The sequence below is a fragment of the Atta colombica genome, unplaced genomic scaffold, assembly GCF_001594045.1.
Source record: "Atta colombica isolate Treedump-2 unplaced genomic scaffold, Acol1.0 scaffold224, whole genome shotgun sequence".
In the NCBI taxonomy this organism is placed as follows: Eukaryota; Metazoa; Arthropoda; class Insecta; order Hymenoptera; family Formicidae; genus Atta; species Atta colombica.
Window position 1 is genome coordinate 951,640 of NW_017259321.1, and position 8,748 is coordinate 960,387.

At 31.4% G+C, this 8,748-nt stretch overlaps 1 long non-coding RNA gene across 2 annotated transcripts in view; it reads right to left on the bottom strand.

Annotated features, from left to right (window-relative positions):
* Positions 1-4,195: 4,195 nt before the first annotated feature.
* LOC108688033 overlaps positions 4,196-8,748 on the bottom strand; it is an 8,781-nt gene continuing 4,228 nt past the window's right edge. For both annotated transcript variants that reach the window (XR_001931767.1, XR_001931768.1), the window contains one exon: positions 4,196-7,363. This is a non-coding gene — a long non-coding RNA (uncharacterized LOC108688033). The remainder of the gene's footprint in view (positions 7,364-8,748) is intronic.

The following is an 8,748-nucleotide window of genomic DNA, read 5'->3' on the forward strand; positions in this document are numbered from 1 at the left end:
ATTTAATCGTACGTATATAAATTCTATTTCTCTTTACTTTCAACACAGAGATAACTTTATGAGTCTTTAAAAAACGCAGAGTGAGTTGTGCTCTGCTTCTCGTCAAGTTTCACATCATTAACGCGAAAGAAAATTAAGTGATTCTTTGGACACTAAGAATTCCGTTGCAGGAGGAAATCAATCTCAAATTTTTCGGACTGTTCTTATAATAGCGCCCATTTGGCAACGAATTAACAATTGTTATCCTTTTCTAAATTTTTACAAATAATGCAAATATTATGCAATTATCGAATATTTTAACGATAACTTAATCGATATTAATCACAATTTTATAGTGCACAAAATCAAGATTTGCATGCAAAAATATTTTTTATATTATTACGAGATATAGTATCTTAACAAAATAGAAACATGGATAGAATAATGTTTATCAAAGGATAATTACAAATGATTATATTTCAAAGTAATAAAATACATATGTCATTATACTGGGTTGTCCGGAAAGTTCGTGCCGATGTTAAAGGAAAATTGAAACGGAGAAGATTTAAATTTTAGTATACATTTATTAAATTATATAATATATAGGTTAGTCGGCACGAACTTTCCGGATAACCCAATAATTTATATATGTGAGTACAAAAATTTTCAGGTACCAACTGTTCAAGGCGAATCGAACCGATAACAATGAGATTTAAATTTTCATCTTATTTTGATTTTATAATCGAATATTATTAATATAAAATTTATCAATCTTCTTTTTTCTGTAGCAGTTACTCAAATGTAGTCAAGTAATTATATAGGATTATCTAAATAATTAATGTAATATTTAGATAATTAGAGCTATCAAAATCTTATTGATATTGAGGTACCCAATCGATTTGTCTTGAATTTTTAAGTACTCACATTTTTTTAATTACGTCCATTATATTATTACAATAAATTATTTAAATAAACATAAATTTTTTTGATAAAATTTTATCAGATATATAGAAGCTCAAAATTTTTTGCATAATATATAGATATACTGCGTATGTACTTCATTATACAAATTAATCTAAAAAATTTTTAATTAATTAATGTTTTGGAATAAAGGGATGTCCAGTGCCTGAAAATAGTTTTTAAAAAAAAACTAAAGATTAAAATACAAAAATATATTCATTTGTAACCACATTTTTTCTTAAAGAAATCGCAAAATCAACTAACAAATTAACAAAACTTCTAATTTTAGTTTATTTAATGTAATTCACTTATCTATAAATAATTGCTATCCATGTTCAATATGATAAATCTTATTATTATCAAAGCATATTAATGTTAATTAATAAAAGAATATTTAATGAAAAGAATAAATTTTTGTCTTAGAACATACTATACTATACTATATTTAATTAATTTCATGATTAGACTTAAAAAAATTATATTGTCGTAGTTAACTTATTGCTGAAATCACTGCTTTCAGAGAATATCAAAAAACTTAATTAATTAATCGATTAATTTCAGTCCTGCAACGACCGAGAATCCTCAGTTTTAAATAAAGCACCGAAATAGGCATCTCGGATGGATGCTACGCGACAAGAAATAACTTCCCATGTTAAAAATCATTACTTTCCATCGGTATGAATTACAACATTTATATGTCTACTACTTAATGCTAGAAATAGCCACGATCAAGCCCCAATTATCGTACTTATAAACATAAAATAACACAGTATTTGCAACTTTTAATAATTTAACATATTTAATACGAAACATAATTTAAGAATTCGGAAAGAATTAATAAATATTTAATATTATATATTTCATGAATACGTTTCATTGTAAAAGCGAGATAAAATAAGGCGTTTTGCAAATTCTATAACCATATTTATTCGTATACATTTACCTATTTACCCGCATATTTCAACTTAATAAAAAAAAATCTTTAATTAAAATCGCAATGCGATGTGCGACTTATTAAACAAACTGATTTTTTATTTAATCCAGCAAAATATCTGAAATCTACTCGAGCGATAAATCTAAGAATCAGAGTTTCAAATATACACGCGCGATTAGAATGAAAATTGGATCTTTCCAATCTCATACATATATGTGAAAATAGAGGAAAATATAGAGGAAATCAAACAAATAAATAAATAATAATTTTGTACATTATCTTATATTTCACGTGATCAAAATTGATCACTTACCTTATTCCTTCCGTCATATTCTTCTTTCTTTCTTCAGGCAAAATCGAATTTATCTTTCGTCACATCTATCGTCACATCGACCATATAGACTGATCGCATTTCAATTAAAAATCGATAAGACAGAGATACCTCTTTGCTGTCAGATTATTATTATCGCCGACACAATATTACGTTCGTGTGTAGTACATACGCGAGAAGATCGTACCGAAAAATTTAAACTAATGAAAAATTATTTAAAGAGAATATTGATAATAACCGTAAAAATTGTACAAAATTGAAGATATATTTCACAAATTTCATTATTTGCATGAGAATTTTGATCGAATGTTTCTCCACGACACGCGTTGTTTAAACTTGGAATTTTATTTAAGTTTAAAAAGACTTTACTTGTCGTATTAATATATATTAATATCGTTCTAAACAAAAAAAAATTTACATATTTCGTGAAAAATTGAAATTTATAATGTAATATTTTAATAATCAAAAATCAGTAAATAATAAAGTAATAGAAAATTTGATGCAACAGTGAAGATATAATGCATGTTTATATGATAAGCACCTTCAAAACAACGTAAAATACACAAAAGAAAATAAATGACATAAGATCCGAAAGAATTAAAAAACACATACAGTATCTAATAATACAATATTATAATTAATTATCGTGCGAATGATAATAATTATAAGATTAACCGATATAAATATGTTTTCTTTTCATATTCAAATTACTTTTAATATAACATTTGATATAAATTTAATTGTAAAATAAGTTACATATAAAATCATAATTATGAATAAGAGAGAACTTGAATGAAACTATTATTCATATTTCCAGCCTATTAAAATATATATTCTAGAATATGATAGCTTGAAGTTATACATAAAATAAGGAGAAATGAGTCACAATTAGTATACCATTATACGTATTAAAAGACCATTCAAACAAACATACTATTATTTACTATGTGTGGCAGTTACATATAACATTAAATTTTAAGTAATTGAACAAACATAAAATAAATGAAAAGACGTTAATAAAATTATTGATAGAATAACGGAAACTTAGAAAGAGTAATTTGATCACCAAAATGCTTTTTAAATCTTTTTAAAAATAATTATCAAAGTATGAAAAAATAAGAAACGATCGATGTGAACAAATAAACGAAATCACTTCCAATTCATAACAGTGAACAAGGCGAATATTGATGATATTCACGATACAAGATTCTAATTTAGACAACTCCTATTTTTTCTCGTTTCCTAACTAATAATTCAACAATTTAAAAAATGTTAATAGTCATCAATCGATATTGAAATTATTGATATATGGAATCTGGATCCCATGGGTAAAAATTCGGATTTAATGCATGCAATAACAGAACCCTCCATTTTTAATGAAATTAGAACGATAGGAATTGCATGTCACAATAAAAATCATTACGACTCCTAATGTTTTTCCTCAAATTTTCCTTTCATCAATATATTACTAGATATGAGCAAAAGTAACTTTAAAAATCTGAATTCACATAAAACAAAATATTATATTGAATTAATTAATTTCTTTTCCACACATGATATTTAAATTAAAACTTAACACATGTTTCAATTTTACAAAAATGCTATTATGTTTCTTCCATAATTGCGTGTTTCTTCATAGGATATATAAATTACATTAAATTTTTATTTTACAATTAAACACAATCTCCGCTATTAAAATTCTGCGATTCGTGGCAAAGAGATTTCTCATGTGACGCTCCTTCTATAAGTCTTCCTTTGACCCTTCTGCAGAAATTCTTTCCTCCGCTTTCGTTAATTTCTCTTTGAATAAATTTTCTCAACTAGCGAATCACTATATATGCCTTTGTTGCAAATCCTTCATGAAAAGTGTAACGACAGTGTAAATTTCACGCAAAGTGACTGAAGATTTGCTATCGATCGACGCGGCGATACAGGATCGACAACGACATCATTGTGAATATATTTATTAATTTTAATATTTGTTATTACTATATTCCAGCGTTATTTAGTTTTATTTTTTCCCAATGCGTCAGGACTCTACTCCTGATATTTTTTCTACAATCTTTCCCTTTCATTTTACTTCTACAATAAATTCCATCGCATATCTCAATATCTCTTCACCGAAATCTTCTAAATGATTCGAGGATCATTTATATTGCTGCATATCCATGGCAAATGCAAGAAACGGTGCGGATTGCGCGAAGTGGCGATTTGCTACGTGCGACGCGGGACCGGCAGTGAAATCGTTGCGAATATGGCCGGCTTCTAGAGTCACATTAACGCGTGTATAACGTCGACGAGGCCTTCATAACCACAATACTCTGTGAACCACAGTAGTCTGTGTCACATCAAGTGTGCAAATCACGCGGCTGATAGACGCGACGTGAGGCAATCCACTTTCTGGGGCGCTATTGCCCACATCCCTCGTGCGTTAATCATGGTTAATTCGGCTTATCGGCTTCCTAGACGCTAGTCTTACGAGACAAGTTCGACAGATAGTCTTACGAGACAGACCGGTAAACGTGACGAGAATTAGGCACATATTGCAACGATCTTACTACCGGATCGTATCCCAAATTTACACAAGTTTAGAGTAAAACCCGGAAATGTTCTGAAGAAACGCACCGTTTGTTGCCATGAGAAAGCTGTAACAGAAATGTTAAATGACACACGAAAAATTAATGAAAATTTTCGAAAGGAATAAGATATTGAGAGAGCCGGTACGGAAGAGCCACTACACAACGGAAATTAATAAAGGGACGTGTAAAGGATAAATTAAAATTGGATCTTTGAAGATGGCTAAATGTACGACCGCTAATATTTATTATTTTTTTATTTCAGCTTTTCATTTTTTCTTTTTCTCAATGCGTCAAGACTCTACTCCTAACACAATACTTCTTCTACAATTGTTCTTCTTGATTTTTTTTCTTCAATAAATTCCACTCATCGCATATCTCAATTTATCTTTACAGAAATCTTCTAAATGTTTCGAGAATCATTTATGTCTCGGTTGCTGCATATCCATGGCCAATGCAAGAAACGGTGCGGATTGCGCGAAGTGGCGCTTTGCTACGTGCGACGCGGGACCGGCAGTGAAATCGTTGCGAATATGGCCGGCTTCTCGAGTCACATTAACGCGTGTCTAACGTCGACGAGGCCTTCATAACCACAATACTCTGTGAACCACAGTAGTCTGTGTCACATCAAGTGTGCAAATCACGCGGCTGATAGACGCGACGTGAGGCAATCCACTTTCTGGGGCGCTATTGCCCACATCCCTCGTGCGTTAATCATGGTTAATTCGGCTTATCGGCTTCCTAGACGCTAGTCTTACGAGACAAGTTCGACAGACCGGTAAACGTGACGAGAATTAGGCACATATTGCAACGATCTTACTACCGGATCGTATCCCAAATTTACACAAGTTTAGAGTAAAACCCGGAAATGTTCTGAAGAAACGCACCGTTTGTTGCCATGAGAAAGCTGTAACAGAAATGTTAAATGACACACGAAAAATTAATGAAAATTTTCGAAAGGAATAAGATATTGAGAGAGCCGGTACGGAAGAGCCACTACACAACGGAAATTAATAAAGGGACGTGTAAAGGATAAATTAAAATTGGATCTTTGAAGATGGCTAAATGTACGACCGCTAATATTTATTATTTTTTTATTTCAGCTTTTCATTTTTTCTTTTTCTCAATGCGTCAAGACTCTACTCCTAACACAATACTTCTTCTACAATTGTTCTTCTTGATTTTTTTTCTTCAATAAATTCCACTCATCGCATATCTCAATTTATCTTTACAGAAATCTTCTAAATGTTTCGAGAATCATTTATGTCTCGGTTGCTGCATATCCATGGCCAATGCAAGAAACGGTGCGGATTGCGCGAAGTGGCGCTTTGCTACGTGCGACGCGGGACCGGCAGTGAAATCGTTGCGAATATGGCCGGCTTCTCGAGTCACATTAACGCGTGTCTAACGTCGACGAGGCCTTCATAACCACAATACTCTGTGAACCACAGTAGTCTGTGTCACATCAAGTGTGCAAATCACGCGGCTGATAGACGCGACGTGAGGCAATCCACTTTCTGGGGCGCTATTGCCCACATCCCTCGTGCGTTAATCATGGTTAATTCGGCTTATCGGCTTCCTAGACGCTAGTCTTACGAGACAAGTTCGACAGACCGGTAAACGTGACGAGAATTAGGCACATATTGCAACGATCTTACTACCGGATCGTATCCCAAATTTACACAAGTTTAGAGTAAAACCCGGAAATGTTCTGAAGAAACGCACCGTTTGTTGCCATGAGAAAGCTGTAACAGAAATGTTAAATGACACACGAAAAATTAATGAAAATTTTCGAAAGGAATAAGATATTGAGAGAGCCGGTACGGAAGAGCCACTACACAACGGAAATTAATAAAGGGACGTGTAAAGGATAAATTAAAATTGGATCTTTGAAGATGGCTAAATGTACGACCGCTAATATTTATTATTTTTTTATTTCAGCTTTTCATTTTTTCTTTTTCTCAATGCGTCAAGACTCTACTCCTAACACAATACTTCTTCTACAATTGTTCTTCTTGATTTTTTTTCTTCAATAAATTCCACTCATCGCATATCTCAATTTATCTTTACAGAAATCTTCTAAATGTTTCGAGAATCATTTATGTCTCGGTTGCTGCATATCCATGGCCAATGCAAGAAACGGTGCGGATTGCGCGAAGTGGCGCTTTGCTACGTGCGACGCGGGACCGGCAGTGAAATCGTTGCGAATATGGCCGGCTTCTCGAGTCACATTAACGCGTGTCTAACGTCGACGAGGCCTTCATAACCACAATACTCTGTGAACCACAGTAGTCTGTGTCACATCAAGTGTGCAAATCACGCGGCTGATAGACGCGACGTGAGGCAATCCACTTTCTGGGGCGCTATTGCCCACATCCCTCGTGCGTTAATCATGGTTAATTCGGCTTATCGGCTTCCTAGACGCTAGTCTTACGAGACAAGTTCGACAGACCGGTAAACGTGACGAGAATTAGGCACATATTGCAACGATCTTACTACCGGATCGTATCCCAAATTTACACAAGTTTAGAGTAAAACCCGGAAATGTTCTGAAGAAACGCACCGTTTGTTGCCATGAGAAAGCTGTAACAGAAATGTTAAATGACACACGAAAAATTAATGAAAATTTTCGAAAGGAATAAGATATTGAGAGAGCCGGTACGGAAGAGCCACTACACAACGGAAATTAATAAAGGGACGTGTAAAGGAAATGTTTCTGATAAACGCACCGTTTGTTGCATGTGCCATGAGGAAGTTACATCAGAAATGTTAAATAACACATGAAAATTTATGAAAGGAATAAGGTATTGATAATGCCGAGACGAAGAAGTTATACTGAAAGAAATAGTCTGGTTGGATTAAATAGCAATTCTGGTGATAAATGAATCAGAATTTTCTGATTAAATCTATTAGAATTCTAATTGAAATAATCTGATTCTCGGTTTTCAACTAGAAATTCTTGTTAGTGTAGACTAGAAGAACAATTTTAAGCAGAACATGTTAAGAAAAAAGAGAAAAAACAGTTTCTTGAAAACGTCTGTGGATTGGCGCATTGGTGATTTAGAATTGCTGTTTATAATTTTTATATTTAAAATTAAATAAATAAATTTTTATTCAAAAATTAAAAGTTAATTTGTATATAAGCTACTAGTAAAAACTGGATATTAAATAACATTGTAGCAATTGACATACAGCTTTTACTCGTAGCCTATATACAATTTAATTTTTTATATTTAATTTATTGTTTCTCAATTTCGTTTTGAACTCATATTAAATGACATTAAAACATATCGATTTTTAATTAATTAATGATATAATAAATTTTTATAGTAATTAGTATATCTATTTTTTTATATTTTCATCTTTCACGCTATATGCAAACACTGTTATGACTTTGCATATCAAAGTATTTTTTATGACATTTAAAGTTATAGTATAACAATTATTTATATTTATATAAAAAAAGTGTCTGTATTATCACGACACCCATTATTCTACCCGCAGACATTATACACATTATTAAAATAATTCCGTTTTCTATTTGATTTTTGAAAAATATCTTCAAACTCGATATAATTATGATGATATTTTTAAGACGGTATATTTTATTTAAAAAGAATTTTACAATTTATATTAATTTTACAATAAGAATATCATAAATTACTTGGAATTCTTATGTTTTACACAACGTTTATGTGAAATGGAAATAATTGTAAAGATACAACGAAATAAGGCAAAATTGAATCATCATAGATCCCAGTACATAATAACTGTATTTATAGCGACTAGATAATTTTATGTTTTATTTGTGGAAATCTTTGTACTAATCGTGCTAATAATATTTTTATCATATTGACACTCCATTATTACTTTAAATTATACATTTTTTTCTCTTATCGTTTTGACATACTAAATATGACTCAGTTTTGGCCGAAATATCTATAATTTATTATCTCTATGTATATATA